The sequence below is a fragment of the Mus musculus genome, chromosome 2 (genome assembly GCF_000001635.26).
Source record: "Mus musculus strain C57BL/6J chromosome 2, GRCm38.p6 C57BL/6J".
NCBI lineage: Eukaryota > Metazoa > Chordata > Mammalia > Rodentia > Muridae > Mus > Mus musculus.
Window position 1 is genome coordinate 110,068,486 of NC_000068.7, and position 24,959 is coordinate 110,093,444.

At 39.6% G+C, this 24,959-nt stretch overlaps 1 protein-coding gene and 1 long non-coding RNA gene across 3 annotated transcripts in view; both read left to right on the forward strand.

Annotated features, from left to right (window-relative positions):
- Positions 1–24,959, forward strand: part of Ccdc34 (coiled-coil domain containing 34) — a 158,164-nt gene that overhangs the window by 50,987 nt on the left and 82,218 nt on the right. The window lies entirely within an intron of this gene.
- Gm30258 lies at positions 2,546–20,960 on the forward strand. 2 transcript variants are annotated; one of them, XR_001783432.2, is made up of 3 exons: positions 2,546–7,977; positions 12,314–12,418; positions 17,011–20,960. It is a non-coding gene; the product is annotated as a predicted gene, 30258 (long non-coding RNA). The 2 variants fall into 2 exon arrangements; XR_866642.1 differs by lacking the exon at positions 17,011–20,960 and having other exon boundaries at positions 5,543–6,626; positions 7,762–7,977; positions 12,314–12,913.

Here is a 24,959-nt window from a genome sequence, read left to right on the forward strand (position 1 = left end):
TGATTCTCTTGGCAGCTGAATTTATCCAGTGTGACCTCAGCTGCTAATAGGCTTTTTTTTTTTTTTTTTAATGAATTCTTCATACGGCACAAGATCCACAGTGCTTATCTGCCAGCCTCAACATCAATATTTTTAAATTATGCCAAGCACATATCTCCAGATGGCCGTTAAGTAATGGTTTATAGTTTGGAGGAGTGGGTGTCATCATGAGGTCATGGACTGGAAACCCGTTTGATCTGTGGGTCCCATAGAACATCTTCTTATCACGCCCACCTCTCCCTCATTGCATAGACTAGTACCGTGTTCTATAAACACTAATAACAAGAGCTTTTATTACTTGTAATTAGTACATCTCCTTGCTGTGCTCTAGGTACCAGATTCTAACCAAAGCCTTGGCAGCCTTCTTTTTTTCTAACCAATCAACAGGCAAGAAGCCCAAGATCAGGAAGTCTCCTCAGACAAGCTATGGAGTGTCTGCTCTGAATATAACCTCCACTTATCTAAGGGAAAAAGTCCAAGGAACTTGCTCATCTTTTCCTCTCATCTCTCCTCTGTTCCATTTTTCTGTGCTGAGAACAGCTTCCCCCTGGCTTCTGCATGCATCAGACTAGCAAGTATCTGTTATTTAATTATAAAGATTTATTATGGAACCAGAGGAAGAATAGTAACAAATCCCATCTGGGTTAATTAAAAAGAACTGTGTTTCTGAATACTATGTTGTTTCTCTCTTTCTGGAGGGGAACAGACCCAGAAACATTTTGATGCATGGAGCATGGCATGGTTTAATGGGAGCCAGGAACTAAAACAATTCTATGTTGTTTCTGAGGAAGCATGCTGGTCTGTTGCCTTTAGTGAATGAGAAATGAAGTTTCTCTACAGTATTAGCCACTGGCAGGTGGGTCTATACTATGCCTAGATTCTGCCCTACTGCTCCCCCCCCCCCCCAAAATGAACATTCCCGTGTATAAAGGACAAACATTCCCTTTTGGAGAAAAAAGAATAAAAGGCACCAGAAAGCTTCAATCATGATAAACACATCAATTTGCAAAAGTTTAGTTTCCCAGAGTGGCCACACACAGAGGAAAGAACATCTGGTGGATATGCTGTCCCAGCAAAGGAGAGCAATGCTTGGGCACAAGGCAAAAGGAAATGGTCCTTAGACTGGAAGGAGACAAGTAGTTATACTGGACCCATGAGGCAACTCATCACCACAGGCCAAGACAGTGTTAATTTAAGCAGAGAAAACGTACTCATACCATGATTCTTTAGCAATGTAAAAATACACATATGCATTAATCCAAAAACTATAAAATCCCTACAGAGACTGTTAGGCATTTTAGATCACAAACAGAATAAATTAGTATTTATCATGATTAGTAAAGCCTGGCATAACAGGTTACATGGTTGTAATCTCATCTTTCAGAGACTGAAGAAGGGGGATTACCATGAGTCCCAGGACAACCTGAGACACATAGTGAATTCTGAGCTGTGCTAGCCTAAGAAGTGAGATCTTGCCTCAAACAAACAAACAAACAAACAAACAAACAAACAAACAACAAAGCACCTTTTGTGATGGATTCTAGTCTGCCAGTGTAACAGAGTATTTTTGGGAATTATTTCATCGACTTTTTTTTGTTTTTTGCCTATTTTGTTTGGTTCTGTCCTAGATTTCTGGGCTGTCCATCCTGTGGTTCCTGGCCCTTCTGGAAGTGTTAGGGGTGGGTTTCCTCTTGTGGCCTGGGTCTCAAGCTGACCAGAGGCCAAACTTTAAAAGTGTTTGAATTGGTAAAGACTGTGGGACATGGACATTTGTAATATGTTTTATGTTTGTGACATTTATTAATCTGAGATCTTGATTAATTTGAGATGACCCCAAAGCAGGAAAGGTTATATCTGAAAAAAGTGCTGCATGCCAAGTTGACAAGAGGTAAATTGTGCTCTCTAATTTTATGTCAAGTTGACACAGGCTAGGCTCATCGGAGAGGCAGAAATCTCAATTGAGAAAATGCTTCAACAATATGAACTAACCAGTACCCCCAGAGCTCCGAGGGACTAAACCACCAACCAAAGAGTACACATGGAGGGTCTCAAGGCTCCAGCCACTTTTGTAGCAGAGGATGGCCTTGTTGGTCATCAATAAGAAGAGAGGCCCTTGGTCTTGTGAAGGCTCTATGCCCCAGTGTAGGGGAATGCCAGGGCCAGGAAGTGGGAGTGGATGGGTTAGTGAGCAGGGGGAGGGGATAGGGGATTTTCAGAGGGGAAACCAGAAAGGGGATAACATTTGAAATGTATATAAAGAAAATATCGAATTAAAAAAAGAAGATTTGGTTGTAGGCAAGCCTGTACAACATTCCTTCCATTCCTCCCTCCCTCTTTTCTTTTCTTTTCTTTTCTTTTCTTTTCTTTTCTTTTCTTTTCTTTTCTTTTCTTTTCTCTTCTTTTCTTTTCTTTTTTCTTTCCTTTCTTTCTTTCTTTCTTTCTTTCTTTCTTTCTTTCTTTCTTTCTTTCTTTCTTTCTTCTTTGTAAATCAAGTTTATTGTATTATTATTTTAAATATGATTTAGTTTCCTACATGTATACAATGTATCTTGATTATATAACCTTTACTCCTTTCAACTCCCCTCAGAACCTCTAATCATTTCTTCATACCCTCCTTCTAAATTAGTGATTGATGAGGGAAGGCAGAGACCATTGTGGGTGGTGTCATCCCTGGGCTGGTGGTCCTGGGCTCTATAATAAAGCAGGTTGAGCAAGCATGGGAGCAGGTCAGTAAGCAGCACTTCTCCTCTAGGTTCCTGCCCTGCTTGAGTTCCTTGCCCTCACTGCTTTTGATTATGGACTGTTATATGGAATTATTAGTGAAATAAACTCTCTCCACCTCAGAAGAAAAAAAAAAAAGGAAGGAGAACAAACAAACAAGCAAATGAGCCAAATCTATCAACCCAATTAAAGCCTAATAAATAAAAGAAAGAAACAATCAAATGGAAAAAAACCCAAAAGATCAGCAAAGAAACATTTTTATTTCTGGATATAGTTTTAACCTAGCTCTATTTACCACCAAACTAATTATCATTCATTCATGCATGCATTTAATTAATCCGTGCAAGGGTTTACTATATATTCCCATGAGCCAAGATCTGCATAGTATGCTTGAGATAAATTATCTCTACCCTGAAAGCTCATAGATGAAGAGAAACTCTTGAATTCAGTAATTGAAGCTCTTGGTGCATATGGCAGCCCCATGGAGGGATGCTAGGGATGCTAGCCAGCCTGCAGGCATCCATGAGGGCCTCCTGTGAAAGGTGTCATCTTAGTGGGTCCTGAATGAAGGGACTCTAGCCAGCCCCGGCATCACAAACATGGCTTTTCCTTGCTAAAACCCATTAGATTGCATTCCTAGAGCTAACCAAGGTCTATTTGCTTATTTGGCCACTTCATCTTCATAGGGTTCACAACTAAAGGTCCAGCTATAAAAATATTGAAATCCAGCATTCAAAAGCTCCACTTTTGCCTACCCTAATTAGCCTGTACAATCAAAATTAAATACCTCATCCTAACATGGGGTTTCTTGTTTTATGTTTATAAACTGTCATTTGCCTATGAGCCACATCTGTCTCCTCTCTCCAGAGGCAGTCCTTTAACCATGTGGGACAAATATCCCTTCCTACTTTCTTTTATTCACTTCCCCTTTGCCCCTGCCTTTGTCTCTTATTCTCCATCCTTTACCTCCCTGGGGCAAATAAATCTCCTTTGTGCCAAGAACTTGGTTGTGGGGTGTCTGGTGTAGAATACTGGTTCCTTCACTGGACCATAGTTAAGAGTTTCCCTTCAGAAATTGTTTTTGCACAATAACCCTGAGCCAAGAGCAGAGGACCTATGACTAAGTAGATATTGGATCAAAGACACTGAGAGTCATGAGTAAAAAAGGAGAATTAATTCAAACAGTAAAACTTAAGGGAAAATTCAGATCAGTGATGGCTCTGGCTTCAAATTACTAAGGGTGAGAGAAACTGAATGACTTGCCTATGATTGCTCAGATCCAGCATTTCATAGGGTCTTCCGTCTTCAATAAGAGAATACATGGAAGTGCTTGCTTAGGTCTGGCTTAGTTTGAGGCTAATTAATGCCAATTTATCATAAAGTGTTATTATTATCAGTGAGATTATTTTATGATTATTCCCTTGAATTGCCTGAATATTCTGTCCCTGATTTTTGCTTCTACAGGGAAATATGCTCACATATACATCCTTGTGTCCATATGCTCACATACAAGCACATGCACACACACACACACACACACACACACACACACACAGACACAGACACACACAGACACACACAGACACACACGCGTGCACGAGGGTCGTAAGAACCAAATGAGAAGGAATGTGAGCACAGAGTTCATGCTGTGGCTCCAAGAAGGGATTGGACATGAGGCTGGGACTTTCCTCAGGTGAAAAGTTGAAACTGAGCCTCCTACAAAAACCTGAACCTTTCAAGCGGTATGTGCAAAAGATAGAAAGCAAAGCATCATATAGAAAAGATAAGACGGTGGCCTTAAGTTGGCACAATTTAAACTTGACTTTGGACCCTCTTAGATTCTGATATGACTTGATGACTCAGCTTAGTGGAACCCTCAACAGTGTTTGCTTGCTTTGAAGCAGCCAGTGTGCTCGGTAGGTTTTGCTTTTCCTTTGAGACAAGCTCTCAAGTAGCCCAGGCCGGTCTCAAAGTCGTTATGTAGATAAGTGTGACATTGAACTTCTGATCCTCCTGCCTCTATCTCCCCAATGTAGACATTTCAGGTGTGTTACCACCACACCTCGTTTTATGTGATGTTGAGGATCAAACGATCAAACCTAGGGTTTCATGTATGCTAAGCAAACAACCAACTGGGCTGTATCTCTAGCCCCTGATCAATAGATTTTTAAAACAAAAACTGCATTGTTACGGATAATGTAGTTAAGATAGTTTCATTAGGGCAAAATAAGCAGCTCACCACTTTCATGTACTTCATAATAACGTCAAACATTTAAAGGTTACTGAAGGCTTGAATAGACCAATTAACCAGATAAATCTATTTGACATGTTGAGAACAAGTGATCACATCGTGAAGTGAAGAGACTTTGTAAAATATAAAGCCTACATTGTCTAACCACACTGCAGTAAATTATGAACCTAAAAAAAAAAAACCCACTTGAAATTACTTTATCTTAAAAAGCTTAAAAAGGGAGCTAGATGTGGTGGTGCACGCCTTTAGTCCCAGCACTTGGGAAGCAGAGTCAGGTAGATCTCTGTGAGTTTGAGGCCAGCCTGATCTATGAAGAGTCTATGTATTTTATGAATACAATGGCCAAGTTAAACTTCAATAGTGTTGTGTTTTATAAAAAGATAAAGAGAAGAACATGTTTGATGGATGTGTAGTCAGGTGTGGGGTTGGTGGATGTGTAGTCAGGTGTGGGGAAGGGGGTACTTCTGCAGGCCCATGCTGAGGCATCCCTTCCCCCAGAGGGACCAGCCACACAATGGTATAGTATAGAATTGAGTTTATTCAGGGCAGATCCAATGCCCTCTTCTAGCTTCTATCAGTATCCACACTAAGTCACTCATGCACACTATCCTCATTTACACTTAATTTAAAATGTAAATAAATCTTAAAAAATTAAAATGAGCCCCTGAACAAGGATAGCAATCATTGTGAAGAAAAGGAAGATGTGTATAAAAGGAGTCAGCCTTAGCTTTCCTGAGCACAAAGTAAGCATGGCTATGCATAATTGCTATGTAAAAGGTATATGACACCCTTTATACTTATACTAAATTATTAACATAATAGAGCTATTTGCAAGTTTTTACCTTTCACAAAGAATATCTTCTAGGGATGCATCAACTAAAAAAAGAGGATATTATTTTATGAGAGCAAAAAAGGTAAGTTTTTTATTTCTGAAGGATGTATTTTATTACATTTAATTATGTGTAAGTGTGTGCGTGTGCACATGATTCCAAGTACCTGTGGAGGCCAGAAGAAAACATTACATTTCCTGGAACTGGAGTCATGGGTGCTGTGGTATAGGTGCTAGGAACCGAGCTTGGGTCCTTTGGAAAAGCAAGTATGTTCCTTTAAGTACTGAGCCATCTCTCTATCCCGTACATATTTCATTCTTAGGCCAACTTCATAATTACTGCATGTGAACATGTCTTCCGTGAGAACAAGCCACCTTTTGCATGACCTTTGTAGCTTGTGGTCTTTACCTGGTGGTGTTAACATAAGGCAAATTTTAGTGAATTGTTTTAATTTCTCAAGACTGAAGCCATCAATGTCTCATGGGAATGTGATCATCAGGTCTAATGTTGCCTTATTGCTGGTGACTAATTCGGTTACCACGAAAACCTGGAACTTTCTCAATATTCTTCTAGTCATTTTACTTTTTCATGTTTGTATCTTGCAGACTATGCCCACATCTTGGAATCAGAATATAAAGCTATGAAGGTCATAGGTAGTCATCATCCGGCATGTAAAGATCAACTGATTCTGGGTTAATAATGATCACAGATCACCTTTAAAAAACACCATTGCTCAGAATGATGTTATTTCTGGTGCTTTTGTTGAGTCCCTACTGTTTTAAAAGGTGATTGCTCTCGGCTTACAGACTTCTGCATTACTACTAAGCTATTAACACACAATTCCAGGCAGCAAGAAAGAGCTGATTTTTCTCCAGTTCAGAGCAGAGTTCAGAAGGTCAGATGTGACCACAGTATCTCCTGTTATTTTAGGGCTCACATGGGTTTGCCTTGGCTTCCTCTCCTTGGCATTTGGTTTCTGTTATTTTTTCATTGGGTTTGGTTTATAGGAATAAAAAAAAACCCACAATTTTTTTAAAAAGTGAAGTTTGTAAAGATGCAGTTTCTGAACTGCTGGTGAATGGACATGCAGGCAATGCAGACCTTCCGGGTTACATTTAGTGGCACCACACCATCCCCATGTGAATGTGATGGTTAAGGCAGAAGATTGACTAGAAACCTGTTCCTGGCTCCCCAAACAAAATCAGCTCCCAGTCTATGTACCTATTTGTGGGGGTGATGAAATGTTTTTCTTCTCGCCCTCAGATTGTTTTCTACTAGAGGCTTTTATTATTGACTCTTCTGTGGAAGCGCCATATTTGGGCTGCTGATCTGAGCTCGCTGCAGAATGTGTGTTTAGGAAATAAGCTTTTGGTATCTGTAGACTATGACTACAATCACTACTATGGGTTTAAACTGAAAGAAGAGACCATGGGCCTATTAATGTAACGTGGTAGAAGAGATGGTGAACTAGGGTGGGAAGGAAGCTGTGGTCCCAAGCTTCTCTACATGTGGACTCAGCTGATGATTGCCAGAAACCCCCAAGGGCTGTTGCTCCTCTTCAAGAAGTCATGACTTACTTGTCCTAGGAAGTCACCCTGACTTTGGAAGTTCTAAGAGAGCCTCAGGAGATCTGGGACCCACTGATGTGATTGTCAAGGACACAAAGTGATGTTTACTTCTTCAAGGCTTTAACAGATATGTGACTTTCACTAAGTCTGACCTAGAAAGTCTGGGTGCTTTGGTTTGAGTATGGTCTGTTCCATACAGACTTATGTTTTGAATCTAGTTGGTGCTGATGGCTTGGATAGTGGTATTATGTTTAGGAGTTGAACCTCATTGTAGAACCTGTGTCACTGGCGTGGGACTTGAGGTTTATAGATCAACCTCACTTGATGTTTGTGGTCTCCTTCCTGACTGCAGATCAGTGTGAGCAGCAATCTCATGCTCCTGTTGACATGACTTCTCTGCCATAATGGACTGCCAAGTGAAAGCCTTTTTCCTAGTATCTCTTCCACCTGACCCGCCTGTACTCTGTTGTATCAACAAGAAAAGAAACTACTATGTCGGTCCTTTCTTTTCTCATCTTTCCTTTGGGGACAACTTTTCTCCCTTACACAGATGTCATAGAGAAGGAGAGTAAGTATGCAAGATTTTTTTTTTTTTCTGAGAGTGTTGCATGAGAGACCCAGAAAGCAGGGTCACTTTCTGGTAGCATGCTAGAGAAGCCATGCATGGTAGAGTCACTACTGGTATGAATTTTAGAATTATATAAACCTGGGATTAAATTTCAGCTCCTCAGTCTGACTTTGGCAAGTATCTGGAGTTCTGAGCCTTCATTCTCCTCTTTGATAAAACGTAAATTTATTGAAGATGATATGACATAATATATTTAACATTTAGTGTGTACAATATAAAGGTGCTTTTTGTTACTTGATGTTTTGAGACAGCCTTCTGAGTGTTAGAATTTTAGGTTTTTACCATCATGCCTGCTTAAAAATACTTTTTCTTGGTGAGTTAAAAATGTTAAAATGTTAGCAATTTCATGTGTTTGGCCCAGTATTAGATTTCTGAAGGTGTTAATAATAATAAATTATTAATCATTATGACATTGAATAAATTACATCAGAGTTTTAACCTCTCTATCCATTAAAATGGATACTTTAAGATTCTGCCTTCTTGCTGAGTGCAAGGAAAATTATGATCATCAAAGAATAGCACAAGAAAGTGGGCATGTTATGTACACGATTATGAACATTTATTATGGGAAAGTTAAAAAAGACATGCCTGTACAGCACCATACAGAGGAACAAGACTTATCTTTAGGATTCACACAGTGAATCGCTTGTAAAGCCTGCATTTGAGGTCAGGACCCTTCAGCGTCACAGAGAACAGGAAAGTGCAGCCTGAGGCTCCCACCATAGGCCAATTTGTTTCATGACTGAGACCATGTATTAGACTGTCTGTGTTGAGAATAGTGACAAACACATGCAAGGCTCATCACATGCTGGCTTCTGCTAAAGTTCCCTCCATCTGTTTATCTCACTCAATTCTTTAGAAGTCTCAACGATAACCCCAGTTTCTCCCTGATGAAAGGCATAAAGGTTACCTTATCTAGACAGTACTAAAGGGCACTCAGGAGATAACATGAACAGTGCTCATGCTAAGTGAACGTTCAGATTATATAACAAACAGACTAGGTAGCAAATTGCTAGACCTAGAGTGTTTTGTGCTTTTCTACCCTTGAGTTCATATGGGCCTTTGCACTAGTACACAAGAGTCCTACATAAGAAGTGTTCCCTGTTTCTCTTTTGTTTGTTCTTAACCTCATTTTCATCCCTGACACTTTGGGTGGCCTTACATGAGCAAAACAACTTCCCCATGTCTCTAATTTCTCCACCTACATGGGTCTAATAATGCCTCCCTTGAAAGGATCTTATGCAACCTAATTATCATAAAGTTACTTTTTTCTTTTGCTGCTTATGCAGACTAAAAAACCAAAGGGCCACCCAGACTTTAGCCCTGTGGTAAAAGCTTGGCTTCTCCTAGACAGTCGAGAATATTGCTTCTTGGTGGGCTTCCAAATGTTCGCATAGGACAGCCTCTCTCTCTCTCTCTCTCTCTCTCTCTCTCTCTCTCTCTCTCTCTCTCTCTCCTCTTTCTTTCCCCACATCTGCACATGTGGCTGTACTTGGAATAAGTTGCCATAATATCTTGTGTGGTCACTTATAAAGTTACTGGGAAGTATGTTTAACTTCATAGGGATTACGGAGACAGTGACAATGTCACTTGATATACTCACAGTGCAGTAGGGAGAATAGCATTACACATAGGAAAAATGTATACAATCTTCACTTATTTTTAAAGGCAGAGGCAGAGGCTCTAGTGTGTTCTAGAGCTTTCCTTTCCAGATGTGGCCCATAGTCTGGCACCATGGGTTCTATACAAGTGCGGAGCTTGTCAGAAACTGAGGACCTCAGCTTCTCTCCTGAACTACAGCCAGATTCCGTAGTCTAGCAAAGTCCATGGTGCTGAGTCTCCCTATTCAAGCTTGAGGAGCAGCCCTCTGCTTAAGCCTATGACTCTGATGAAATGGGAGAATCCAGGAGGAGTGTCTCATACCCTGCCCTGATGTCTTTGCTTTATCCCTTTAGGGGGGTTGCTAAGGCCTGAGTTATTATGAAATGCAGCCTAACACTCTTGTAAAAGGCTGACCATTGCAACTGCACTGAGGTACATAATTTGCAGATCAGGAAATTTTTGCATACATTTTTTAAAATCACAGGGCTTCTCAGTTTGTTGCATTTGATTTGTTTCCTCTTATTGTTGCTGTTATTATAAAAACTCAAATTAATTCCATATTCAAAGAAAAAGTGAGAATAGAGAAAGAAAAGTTATAAAAACGGAGAAGAAAGAAAAAAAGACATTTGAACAAACAAAATATCTACTTTTATATTTTAGTTATCTCTTCTGGTTTTGGTATAAATGAATTTATACCAAACTCTTTAAGGGCTAATGTGTTTTGACCGTTCTTTTCACAAGAATGGAGATCTTTCTGAAGTAATTGAACAATGTCAGTGAAAGATATGCCCAAACAATGTATCACCTTTCCTGTTAAATTTACTTTTTTTTACAGTTGATTAAAATTTCCAAAATAGGGTGAGATGCCAAATAAGTATTCCCACCTTTACCACATGAGTTTTTGGGTTTGCAGTCACTATTGAGTAGCCCCATTTTTTTCTTCTTGAAGGCACCTTTACTGTTGACAAAGCGATTTGGGACTAGTGTAAATCTGAACACTTAATGATTTTATCTGGATACTTGATCATAAATAGCTGGTAGAATCCTAAAAAGACAAATAGGTACTGTGTGCTTCCTCACAAAGGTATACAGTACAATTTCAAAACTATTGCTTTTTTTCCTATTTTATTAAAGATGTTTGAGGGCTTTTGCTGTTGTTATTTTGATGTCTCAGGTGTGCCCTGTTCACCATGACCTCCTGTGGTAGAGGATGACCGTGAATTTCTGATTCTGCTGATTCTACTGGTGAGAGCTGGGACTACCAGCATGTGCCTGGCTATTCTGAGAACTAGTTCCTTTAAACAATAGAAGCTGAATCTAAACAAGATGCTAATCTACTACAGGAAACACAGAGGTCATCTACCCCATCTGGGTCTTTTTGGAATACTTGTCTCTTTGGTCACTTTCTCTGACTGAAGAAGGAACATGTAAGCAATTAGAGGATCAGCTCCAGTTGGGATTCTCCAGACATTCCTGCTCTTAGTAGTTGACGCTACCATCGGGCCATTTGACAGACACATGGCTGTTAGTCTCGTCACGATTACCAATGAGAATAACTCATAAAATCTCAGTCAAGCCACAGAAGGAGAGTGATGATAGCAAACATTGAAGCTCTAGCTTTATGGGAGGTGGTTTGGTAGGTAGTGTTATACACCTGGATGGGATCTTTGATTTCCTGACAGTTGTGGTAGTTCCCACTAATTCACCTTCTTCTGAGCCACTGACTTGTGTGGACAGAAACTAAACTTGAGCCATGGTGGGTGAATATCTGCCACTTTCCATGATGTTGTGCATAAATTCTGAGTAATCTTAAAAACTGCCAAAGTACTGGCTTCTTTTTCTGGAATAATTTAGACCTTGTTTGATCTTCTTTGTATCTTGACAACTGCTGAGGTCTTCTCTCTTCCTACCTTTGCCCCCCGTATCATTGTCATTTTCCTCTTGTGACATACACCTCTCTAGGGTAGAGAGAAAGGCTGGGTGGTATTTGCTTTGGGGGGGTGGTGGTGTTCCTGACTTCTTTTCAGTAGCTAGGACTTGACAGTGTGCTTATATGTGCTACTAGCCACAAAGTCAACATCACTTGAGATTAATAGAAGCCCTTGAAATAAAATCTACATTTTGGCAGGATTTCTAAAGTTCCTATAGACAACTTTGAGAGGAAAAAAAATTACTGCTGCTGGTTTTCTTCAATCAATGTACCTGGAAAATGTGACACAGGGACCTGGAGAGATGCCTCGCCAGTTCCCATCATGTGCTGGTCTTGAAGACTAGAATTCTGTTCCCAGCACTCATGTTAGGTGGCACACAACTGACTCTAACTCCAACTCTGTGGAGATCAGATACCTCTGGCCTCCCTCTATACCAGCACTCATTTGCACATATCCAAACATAGACCTACATACAGCACAGGATCAAAAAGAATAAGTATTTCAAATATTGAAAGAGAAAGTCTGTCACAGAATGTTAAGCCCCGTTATCTACAGATGTTTCCCATCAGTATAGTTTCAGCAGACTTTGCTGTCATTTGGAAAATGCATGAGGAGCCTGGCTGGGAGGTGGTGACTTCCCCTAATGTACTTAGTCACGGGGGCAAACATCTGCCTGTGCTGGTAAATAGCAGGTCTCTTCTTGTTTTTCAAGTAATGGTAGGTGATGTGGTTTGTGGTTTCAGGACCTGATGCGTGTTGTCAGACGCCAGCCCGAGGACATGTTGGTTTCAGTTGGCTGAGGAAAGAGCATCATTTGACGTGTGTTTTCCTTTTCTGGGAAATGCAGAGTGAGTTGGACATTATCCACTGAGAATGCAATTACTTACAGTGAGGGGGGCAAGGCCAGGAGTTCTTTGGATGGTTCAAGGTTAACATTTTTCCCCCCAGAAAAATTGATAATGCTGCCAATTTTACTTTGAAAAAGGTCTCAGTTTTAACAATAACTTGTACTCATACTGGCTTGTAACACATTCCATGGTGGTAAGTTAATTTTCCTTAGAAAAATGAGTAAAAATGAATCTAATAAATTAGATATATATCCCTGATTCTATTTGTTGCTAAGGTGCTGGGCCAGAAAAAGATACTCAGTCAATGACCATGAAACTGAATATTTGAGAGCACTGGGTCACCTTGAATTTTAAATTATTTATGTACACACACACACACACACACACACACACACACACACACACACACATTTGAGACATTGGCTCATTTTGTAGTCCTGGTCTGGAACTTACTATGTAGACCAGGTTGACTTTGAACTCACAAAGATCTACCTGTCTTCCCCTCTTAAGTGTTGGGATTAAAGACAAGTCCACTTCCATCTTTGTATTTTTAATTGACAAATAGAAATTGTGTGTGTTTATGGGGAATAATATAATATGCATATACATGTCTTCAAAACATATTTATTGTACATCCATCATCTCAGATGTTTATTATTAGTTTATGAGAGATTCTCTTACTATCTATTTTGAAATTTTCAATTAATTGTCAACTGGTTATCCCACTATATATGCAAATAGCATTCAATCACCACTAGCCAACCCTCTCTTTATCTCTCCCTTCTTTTATATTTTTTCCAGACTCTAGTAACTACTCTTCTAAAAATAGAACTACATCTCTGAGATTGACTTTTTAGCTTCAGCCATAGCTGAAGTGAGAACATGGGGTAACTGTGTTTCTGTCTCTGGCTTATTCTATAGAGCATAATGTCTTCCAGCCCTGTGCATGTTGCTGCAAATGAAGAAGTGTTGCAAGCTATTCAATCATACTGTGAACCCCAAGATTGTATATTTACTGAAAAAAATCTGTTTCTAGTTGTGGTGTGTCTCAGCTCTTAGCACATACCTTGAATCCCTTTGGCTGGAATACAGAAATGCCCTTAGTAAACACTTTAATCTCAAACAATGAAGGTAAAATTAGTTTGTAGAAGGAAGCATCCATGTTTGAAAGTGATGTCTATTTGAGTGGCAGAGAAAGTAATGACTCAGATAAAGATTTGATGGAATAGGATGTGCCCAATTCTCACGAGGAAAGAGAGAGGAAAGGGAAGCGACTTAAGGGGTAGTGCAGAGAGAGGAGGAGGCAATCTTACCAGAATAGTTATATAGAGATAGGTTGTAGAGAGGAAACAAGCTAGATTCAGGTGAAGTCAGAATGAACCGTAGAATGAGAAAGAGCCAGAAGATTAGAACATATCCCTAAAGTTAGTATGAGACTAAGCAGAACAATTCAGGAGAGGCCAGGAGAGAGAAGACAGATTGAAGCAATCAAATTTGAGAGGAGTTTGAGCCAAAATAGCTGAACAGAACTAGCCAGAGGACAGAAAGAACTAGAAAGGGTGATTTTACTCAGCGGTATCTCAGAGGCTGAAAACATTCTAGGCTGAGATTATATTGTATGGAGGTCAGAAGCATCTAAGGCTAGGTCTAGGATAGCAGACAGAGCAGTAAACCAGGGAGGTGACAATTACATCAGGAGAATAAAAGTCACTTTAACACAAAAAAGAGCATTCTTTTTATAGCTAAATAAAAGCCCATTATGTATGCATTTATTTATTCATCTGTTGATTAACATGTAGATTGAATCTATATCCCAGCTATTGTGAGTAGAGCTGCACTAAACATGCAATTGTATGTATCTCTTCAGCACATTGATTCCAACGACTTGTTTGATAACCAATAATTGGACAATTGATAGATTATTAGGTAGTTGCATTTCTAGCTTTTGAAGATCTATTATGCTGTTTTCTATCATGGCTGAAGTGGTATACATTCTCATCAACAATTTACAAGCATACCCCCTCTCAACAAATATCTTCAGGCTACTCACCCTGCCAAGAAATACTTTCCTGAATGCATAAGGAACCTGGCATATGTTTAATGCTTGTAGACTGCTTCCATTTAACAGTTCATGCCCTAGCATCTTCATCTAATCGCTGACTTCTCCCTTTGACTATTGCTTTTGCCATGCTGTCTCCAGCCAGAACCACATGACCTTATACAAGTATGCATTTCTGTGAACTCTAGTGGATTTTTTTTCTCTGTCTTCCTTGTAGCTCATAGGTAGAACAAAGAAGGAAGTACTTAAAGCAGGTGGAACGCCCTGCACTCCAGCTCAGAAGTAGGAACCTAATTTATAAGTACAATAAAGAGCTAAATCACTTTTACATGAAATCATTACATGGGCACTCTGAAATTGAAATTAAATTTGATACAGATGGTTAAAAGTAGGAAAATGTGAGCCCTGGAAACATGGTTTTATCAGAATCCCCAGCTTCCAAACTCTCTATCCATCCTGATGTCTCTCAACTGCCCTGAAGTAGATTATATGAGTTCTGGGCTCTATCGTTCCCCTGTGCTTAGCCCTTGTGTGGAAAAAGTAAACTCAGGAAGTTCTTTTTCTCTTTCTTTTCCACCTGGAAGGCACAGCATCTTCATTATGGTGGTTCTAAAGAAATTTTGGATTGAGATTTTATCAGTCCTAGGACAGACTCTGAATGACCTGGAACATGTGGCTCTGTGAGATGCAAATTCTTGAGTAGTCCCTACTGGGGTGCAGTCCCAGGGAAATCGTGTGTAGTTTTCTATCATGCTTACTGAAAAAAAATGCAGTCTCCTAGAATAAATGTTCCCATTTTGGAAAATCTGCCACTGGTCAGTGTTGAGAAAGCATTCATAAGCTGAAGTGCCATGCACTCGGGAGGTGGGATTGTCACTGTGAGGAGCTTGGTTTTTAGAGGTTGATTTTCTACACATTTTTCTACATGATTTTCACATACCCAAACAAGCTTTATATTTCAAAATGGACACCTTGAATTTACCTTGCCTTTTCCGTTCATTTTTTTTTCCTGCTGGGCCTAAGAGGGTGTTTGGATCTGCCTTCACAGGCAGTTTAGGAGACACACTGAAGGTCTGGTCTCCATAAATAAACTTCTATCTGATTCTTCAGTGGGACATTTTTTTCTAGCTTGTATCCAAACCTGCTAATTAGATTTGGTGCCAATCTTTTATGCCAAGCTTTTTTGGAAGTCAAAATATCTGTCTAAGTTGAAAATTTGCTTTTGCTAAGATCTAATCTAATTGAATAGCTTGGGACATTTTTAAAACAGGCTGAAAATATAATCTAGGAAAGAAAATAACAGGAGTACATTTAATTGATATTATTAATTGGTATTGTAGGTCTAATTTTAGGAGATGACCAGTATCTATACTATAGTCACTTCAATATATATTATAAATAAGTATGCAGTAAAGATATCACTGAGACCAGCTCTTACCATTTCCTTGAGATATTAACACAGGCCTTTTGTGTGTGCCTGTTTGGCAGGAGTAGTCAGTAATTAGTTATTTATTCATTTACCATTAATTAATTTACTCAATTAAAATCTGTTAATTCAACCTTAAGTAGCAATGAGGAGGTTGTGACTGCCCTCATTTAAATGTGAAAAGTAGTTCAATAATTATAGCAGGACTTTTCCAGACCCACCAGCTATATAAATAAAGACACAGAGACTCATGTAGTTTAAAACTTAGGCCGTTAGCTTGGGCTCCCTCCTGGCTACTTTAAACTGACTAATTCTTTTCTACAGCCCTGCCACGCAGAGTGAACAGCCTCTCTGTTCACTCTGAATCATCTATCCACCGTAGTCTCTACTGGCTGAATTTCCATGTCTTAATTCTTCTCCCAGAGACCCTTTCTCTGCCGGGAAGTTCTGCCTTCCAGTTACTGTCCAGCTATTGGCCGTCAGGTCTTTAGTAAAGTCAAACAGCAAGTAAAGAAAAGGAGTGATGTTTACACACTATGAGGCCAGTGATGCACCATAAGAATAATAATACCAAAATCTGGCTAGTACTAAGCTGTCTGCCAATGCAGCAATCGACAATTGAATATATAGCATCCCTACAAATAGTAATTAAAGATTCATCAACATGAAAGTAAAGAGTAAACCAAACCAAGCCAGAACCTACTCCAATAAGCACTGCGGAGAAGAGGAACAGCCTCAAAGTTAAGGGGCAGCAGAAACCAGAGCCCCTTCCAGAAGGACCCAAAGGAGGATTGGTGGTGAAGTGAGGGCATGGTGGCCCTCTCTGCTAGAGTGGGAAGCTTGTTTGAAAATGCTCAGATGGAGGATGCTGGAGATTTAGAGGAACAAAAAAAGCCTATTAGGACTCCATGGTAGGAGATGAGGATGGAGTGATCAGCAATAGAAAGGGCATGATGACATGTGGGGCTTTGTAATTTATCATTTACACTGGAACTCTTGTTTAGAGTAAAACAAGGGACTAGCAGGAACTACCAAAATACACATAAACTTCCACTATCCTGTGCAAGCCAGGACATATGCTAACTTGACATACTGTCTCTTCCATAGGGAATTTCTTCTTCCTGGAAGCAATGCTAAACTACTGCAGAGTTCCAGGCCTGGGATGAGAACAAGATTGTGACCACATCTGCATTCAGAAAAAAATCTTTCTGGCTATTCCATGGGGACTGGAATGGTAGCCTCTTCTTCAAATGCCAAGATGCCTGGTTTGATCCGGATTCTCTTTCTGCTCCGATCTCCTTTCCTGCTTCCTTCTCAGTGCTCCGCATACATCTGTGCAGCAGCTGCAGAGCTGGGGTTCTCAAGACACTGGCTAATTTGTAGCATTATGGGGACAGTGCTTGGCAGTGGACTGCTCCCATTAGTGCTGCTCATGTTCACGTTGTAAGCTTGATGCCTTCCACATGCTCCTGTTTTATTTCAATCCCCCTGTGGCTAGCCAGTAATTAACTCAGTGGAGGAATTTGGTCCAACCTAGTGTCTTTCACTGCAAAAATTTTTTTAGAAAAATCTGGCCTGGGCATGTGAACCAATGGAAAACAGGCTTCAAACTCACAAGGGACTTTGTTCACTTGCCTGTGTTTTTTCTAGAATTTCTTCCGTCTTTCACAGAGTCATGGAGTCAGAAAGGGCTTACAGAGATTGGAATCACTCCTGTCTTCAGTTACAGTTGCTGTGCCTCTGCCTGAATCCTTCAAGGGCTGAGAACAGACTCTCCTGGTATTCTAAGATCTGTTCTTTGTCTCCATTGCTACTCGCTGGCTCAGGCTGCCATGTTCTCCCGTGTAGACTGATACAAGTCTCCTTCCTGATCTTTGTCAAGCATTTTTTAATCCTTTCTCCACAGTGTAGTGGAAGTGAATTTTGTTTGTTTTGTTTCTTTTGTTTTTGTCTTTGTTTTGTTTTTGTTTTGTTTTTGTTTGAAATAAGTTCTGAGCTTACTATAGCCCAGGCTGCCCTTGAAGTCAGTGGGAGGCCAATCAGTCTCCCAAGAGCTGAGAATACAGACTTTCTTCACCTATTTAAAGTTCCTTCAACACCTCCCTATTTTCTTTGGATTAGCTGCGCTTTCTTTACTGCAAGGCTCAAGGTTTACTCTAACCTTCAATCCTCCTTGTCCACTGTGCACCAACCACATTTGTATTCTCTAGGTTTTCAGACAAACATCTTTATTTATTGTTTGTGTGCTTATTTTTGTCTTAGACTTATGGCCTGAGCTGTTGTTACTATTTAGACAACCTGGTCTCTCTAACTCTTTATCTTTCTGTTGAAGCATCACTTACACCGAAAAAATTTCCTTTCTGTTTGGGTACAGTGCTCTGTCTGTCTTGCTAATCTTTATTTCAGTTCTTTAATGGCTTACGTATTTTATAGCACAGAGTTCCCCAACATTTGCCACCTGAAATGGCATCTCACTTGAGTCCCCTCCACAGTTCTCTTAGCTGCTCACACTCATCTTGTTTTTTATAATTTTTCATAGTGGTTACGAACCCATCTCCTAAGCCACTTACAGATCCAATAAATATGCAAAGCTAAGGTTGCCCGCAGTTCACAAGCAAATATGGTAGATGGCCCTTGAGAGAATTTTGTCTTCAATCACTGAGAATTGAGTGAATCCATGGAAAAAATTTTTTACAGAGAATCTCTCATTAAAATGACAGCAAAGAGTTGAATGTACCAGCCAGTAAAGGAAGATTTTTGGAGCTGTATAGAGTCTATTTTCAATGGGAGATCCTGACTATTTCATATAGTCAAGTGTTTGGGGGAAGCAAGTTTGCAATTGTAATACATGATGGTAGAGGGTCATTTATATGGTGGTCATGAAGACTAAATAGAAGCACAGACTCAGGATTCTGCAATGATATTATATTACAATTAGAAAACTACACTGTCATTTTCTTCCCTATTTTAATATACACCATTTTTGTACTTATAATAAAAATACACATTTATAAGTATACTTACATTTCTCTGGCAAAATTAAATTCCTTCTATTAAGGAAGCTTGCCTTTTCACAGGAAGAGAATTCAAGTTTTGTTTGGTAGGTGACAAGAGGTACACAGTCCTCTTGATTGGAATCAAATCGCTCTTGTGTGTGTGTGTGTGTGTGTGTGTGTGTGTGTGTGTATGTGTGATACTAGAAATTGGACTCAGGATCTTGTGTGTGTTAGACAAGCTATGTACCACTGAGTTAAACCTCAATCCTACCGTGAACTTAGAGCTATATTTGAATCTGATTTTGTATTTGTGATTTGTTTCTTTTTAATAATGCCAGTTCCCCTTTTATTGAAGATAGATTCTTTTCTCAGTTCCTCCCCAGACCCCACCCTTTCCAGATCTACCCCTTTTCTGTCTCTCATTAGAAAAAAAAATAGTCTTCTAAGAGATAGCAACCAAACACAACAAAAATAACATATAATAAGATGAAACAAAAACTATCATATAGAAGTTGGACCTGGCCACCCAACAGGAGGAAAAGATTAATGATAATACTTCTCAGTGAAACTTATTCTCAGGAAAAAGTTTGAAATTGGTAAACTTGTTTTTTTTTCTAGATTTCTTTTCTGTCTTTGCCATTTCTCCATCCTTGGGTATCCTTATATCAGTGTTCTCTCGACAGCTTCTAACTTTACCTTTTAATCTCTCCTGTCTTACAGTAACATTTCCCTATCATGATTTCTCTTTCCTCATACTCTTCAGTAATATTGAGAACAATAAGCCTCATAAAATATAAAAAAGGAAGACAGCAATCCTTGCTCTGTCATCTAAGAAAGTCTCTTCTACTTAACAGGAGACAAAACAGAATTCTGCTTAGTCTGAGCCATTTCTGTGGAATGCCTTCTTCCCTCTTCCTGTGGTTTTCATTGGAAGCTAACAATGGGTTTGAAACTGCAGTGAAAAGGGACTTGCTGTAGCCTTTAACTCACTGTTGTCGAGCTTCAGAAGACTCCCCCCCCCACCCCCTTAGGAAGACCAGGAAGAAGGGACTGATTACCACTAACAGTCCCTTATTCCAGTCTTAAATGCATCCCTTCTAGTCAGGGTCCCATGTGGAGAAGAACTTAGCATTCTCCCCCTGGTTCTTTATTCAGTTATTTATCATGGTCCTCACTTCCCTCTCCTAGGCAGTTCTCCAATTCCCAATGATATTTATTAGGGACAGGCCACCCAGCGAGTCACTGTGTCTCATATGAATTCTTATTACACTTTATTGTCTTTTCTACTTGACTCTTTGCAGCCTTGTATTTTTCTTTACTGCTTCTTGTAAAGATAGCCAGCCTTGTATCTAGTCAGAATACCAAGAGCCAAATTCCAGGACAATTCGGCTTAATTAGAATGTTTGAGGACTTTAGGACTATGGAACTTGATTGTAAATGTATGCTCAAAATTGGTCTGACTTCTTAATACTATGTCTAAGATAACTCATTCTCTTCTTTATGTCTCTATAAACACAGAAGGATCTCATGAATATTTCTTTACTTTTAAAGAATCATAAATTCAGAATTCTGAACAAATTTCCTATTCATAATACTTGGAGAGCTGAAGCTAGCATATGAGACACAACATGTTATCCCAAGCTTTATCCCTAAGACCCGACTTTTAGTCAGTGACCCAAACTTAGGTATCTAAGTCAGAGAAGTGATGATAAAACATGATTTCAGGAAAGCCAAAGGCGTCATGGCAGGACCTCATGTGATTGCAAGGAGGCAGGGATCCGAGTTAAGGAAGACAAACAAGGATGAGCTTCCATGCAGAAAAATAATTCATTTGTAGCCTTTCATCAAGAGAGACGGGTACTTTGTGATGCTGGGTCTCAGATTCTCACTGGAATAGGAACTCAGCATGCGACGTTCTTCAGATCCTCAGGATTTACTGGTACATATTCTTTTTACCTCCTGCATGCATGGGTCTCAGAAACTATTGAAAATGTAGAAGGTGAAGATTGGTGACTGAAAATATTAGGGAACATATTTGAATTCTAACTTTATCCATAATTTCTTTTTTTAAATATTTTTATTAGGTATTTTCCTCATTTACATTTCCAATGCTATCCCAAAAGTCCCCCATACCCTCCCCCCCAACTCCCTTCCCCACCCTCTCCCACTTTTTGGCCCTGGCGTTCCCCTGTACTGGGGCATATAAAGTTTGCATGTCCAATGGGCCTCTCTTTCCAGTGATGGCCGACTAGGCCATCTTTGATACATATGCAGCTAGAGTCAAGAGCTCCGGGGTACTGGCTAGTTAATAATGTTGTTCCACCTATAGGGTTGCAGATCCCTTTAGCTCCTTGGGTACTTTCTCTAGCTCCTCCATTGGGAGCCCTGTGATCCATCCATTAGCTGACTGTGAGCATCCACTTCTGTGTTTGCTAGGCCCCAGCATAGTCTCACAAGAGACAGCTATATCAGGGTCCTTTCAGCAAAATCTTCCTAGTGTATGCAATGGTGTCAGCGTTTGGAGGCTGATTATGGGATGGATCCCTGGATATGGCAGTCTCTAGATGGTCCATCCTTTTGTCTCAGCTCCAAACTTTATCTCTGTAACTCCTTCCATGGGTGTTTTCTTCCCAATTCTAAGAAGGGGCAAAGTGTCCACACTTTGGTCTTCGTTCTTCTTCAGTTTCACATGTTTTGCAAATTGTAACTTATATCTTGGGTATCCTAAGTTTCTGGGCTAATATCCACTTATCAGTGAGTACATATCATTTGAGTTCTTTTGTGACTGGGTTACCTCACTCAGGATAATGCCCTCCAGGTCAATCCATTTGCCTAGGAATTTAATAAATTCATTCTCTTTAATAGCTGAGTAGTACCACATTGTGTAAATGTACCACATTTTTTGTATTCATTCCTCTGTTGAGGGGCATCTGGATTCTTTCCAGATTCTGGCTATTATAAATAAGGATGCTATGAACATAGTGGAGCATGTGTCTTTCTTACTAGTTAGAACATATTCTGGATATATGCCCAGGAGAGGTAGTGCGGGATCCTCCAGTAGTACTATGTCCAATTTTCTGAGGAACCACCAGACTGATTTCCAGAGTGGTTGTACAAGCTTGCAATCCCACCAACAATGGAGGAGTGTTCCCCTTTCTCCACATCCTCGCCAGCATCTACTGTCACCTGAATTTTTGATCTTAGCCATTCTGACTGGTGTGAGATGGAATCTCAGGGTTGTTTTGATTTGCATTTCTCTGATGATTAAGGATGCTGAACATTTTTTCAGGTGTTTTTCAGCCATTCGGTATTCCTCAGGTGAAAATTCTTTGTTTAGCTCTGAGCCCCATTTTCTAATGGGGTTTTGATTTTCTGGAGCCCATCTTCTTGAATTCTTTATATATATTGGATATTAGTCCCCTATCTGATTTAGGATAGGTAAAGATCCTTTCCCAATCTGTTGGTGGCCTTTTTGTCTTATTGGCGATGTCTTTTGCTTTACAGAAGCTTTGCAGTTTCATGAGGTCCCATTTGTCAATTCTCGATCTTACAGCACAAGCCATTGCTGTTCTATTCAGGAATTTTTCCCCTGTGCCCATATCTTCGAGGCTTTCCCCCACTTTCTCCTCTATAAGTTTCAGTGTCTCTGATTTTATGTGGAGCTCCTTGATCCACTTAGATTTGACCTTAGTACAAGGAGATAGGAATGGATCAATTCCCATTCTTCTACATGATAACCACCAGTTGTACCAGCACCATTTGTTGAAAATGCTGTCTTTTTTTCCACTGGATGGTTTTAGTTCCCTTGTCGAAGATCAAGTGACCATAGGTGTGTGGGTTCATTTCTGGGTCTTCAATTCTATTCCATTGGTCTACTTGTCTGTGACTATACCAGTACCATGTTGTTTTTATCACAATTGCTCTGTAGTAAAGCTTTAGGTCAGGCATGGTGATTCCACCAGAGGTTCTTTTATCCTTGAGAAGAGTTTTTGCTATCCTAGGTTTTTTGTTATTCCAGATGAATTTGCAGATTGCTCTTTCTAATTCGTTGAAGAATTGAGTTGGAATTTTGATGGGGATTGCATTGAATCTGTAGATTGCTTTTGGCAAGATAGCCATTTTTACAATGTTGATCCTGCCAATCCATGAGCATGGGAGATCTTTCCATCTTCTGAGATCTTCTTTAATTTCTTTCTTCAGAGACTTGAAGTTTTTATCGTACAGATCTTTCACTTCCTTAGTTAGAGTCACACCAAGATATTTTATATTCTTTGTGGCTATTGAGAAGGGTGTTGTTTCCCTAACTTCTTTCTCAGCCTGTTTATCCTTTGTGTACAGAAAGGCCATTGACTTGTTTGAGTTAATTTTATATCCAGCTACTTCACCGAAGCTGTTTATCAGGTTTAGGAGTTCTCTGGTGGAATTTTTATGGTCACTTATATATACGATCTTATTATCTGCAAAAAGTGATATTTTGACTTCTTCTTTTCCAATTTGTATCCCCTTGATCTCCTTTTGTTGTCGAATTGCTCTGGCTAATACTTCAAGTACTATGTTGAATAGGTAGGGAGAAAGTGGGTAGCCTTGTCTAGTCCCTGATTTTAGTGGGATTGCTTCTGGCTTCTCACCATTTACTTTGATGTTGGCTACTGGTTTGCTGTAGATTGCTTTTATCATGTTTAGGTATGGGCCTTGAATTCCTGATCTTTCCAAGACTTTTATCATGAACGGGTGTTGGATTTTGTCGAATGCTTTCTCTGCGTCTAAGGAGATGATCATGTGGGTTTTGTCTTTGAGTTTGTTTATAAAATGGATTACATTGATGGATTTTCATATATTCAACCACCCCTGCATCCCTGAAATAAAAACCTACTTGGTCAGGATGGATGATTGTTTTAATGTGTTCTTGGATTTGGTAAAGGAGAATTTTATTGAGTATTTTTGCATCGATATTCATAAGGGAAATTGGTCTGAAGTTCTCTATCTTTGTTGGATCTTTCTGTGGTTTAGGTGTCAGAGTAATTGTGGCTTCACAGAATGAGTTGGGTAGAGTACCTTCTACTTCTATTTTGTGGAATAGTTTGTGCAGAACTGGAATTAGATCTTCTTTGAAGGTCTGATAGAACTCTGCACTAAACCCATCTGGTCCTGGGCTTTTTTTGGCTGGGAGACTATTAATGACTGCTTCTATTTCTTTAGGGGATATGTGACTGTTTAGATCAATAACTTGATCCTGATTTAACATTTGTACCTCGTATCTGTCTAGAAATTTGTCCATTTTGTCCAGTTTTTCCAGTTTTGTTGAGTATAGCCTTTTGTAGAAGGATCTGATGGTGTTTTAGATTTCTTTAGGATCTGTTGTTATGTCTCCCTTTTCATTTCTGATTTTGTTAATTAGGATGCTGTCCCTGTGCCTTCTAGTGAGTCTGGCTAAGGGTTTATCTATCTTGTTGATTTTCTCAAAGAACCAGCTCCTCATTTGGTTGATTTTTTGAATAGTTCTTCTTGTTTCCACTTGGTTGATTTCACCCCTGAGTTTGATTATTTCCTGCCGTCTACTCCTCTTGGGTGAATTTGCTTCCATTTTTTCTAGAGCTTTTAGGTGTGTTGTCAAGCTGCTAGTGTATGCTCTCTCTACTTTCTTTTTGGAGGCACTCAGAGCTATGAGTTTCCCTCTTAGAAATGCTTTCATTGTGTCCCATAAGTTTGGGTATGTTGTTTCTTCATTTTCATTAAACTCTAAAAAGTCTTTAATTTCTTTATTTATTCCTTCCTTGACCAAGGTATCATTGAGAAGAGTGTTGTTCATTTTTCACGTGAATGTTGGCTCTCCATTATTTATGTTGTTATTGAAGATCAGCCTTAGTCCATGGTGGTCTGATAAGAATGCATGGGACAATTTCAATATTTTTGTATCTGTTGAGGCCTGTTTTGTGACCAATTATATGGTCAATTTTGGAGAAGGTACCATGAGGTGCTGAGAAGAAGGTATATCCTTTTGTTTTAGGATAAAACGTTGTGTAGATATCTGTTAAGTCCATTTGTTTCATAACTTATGTT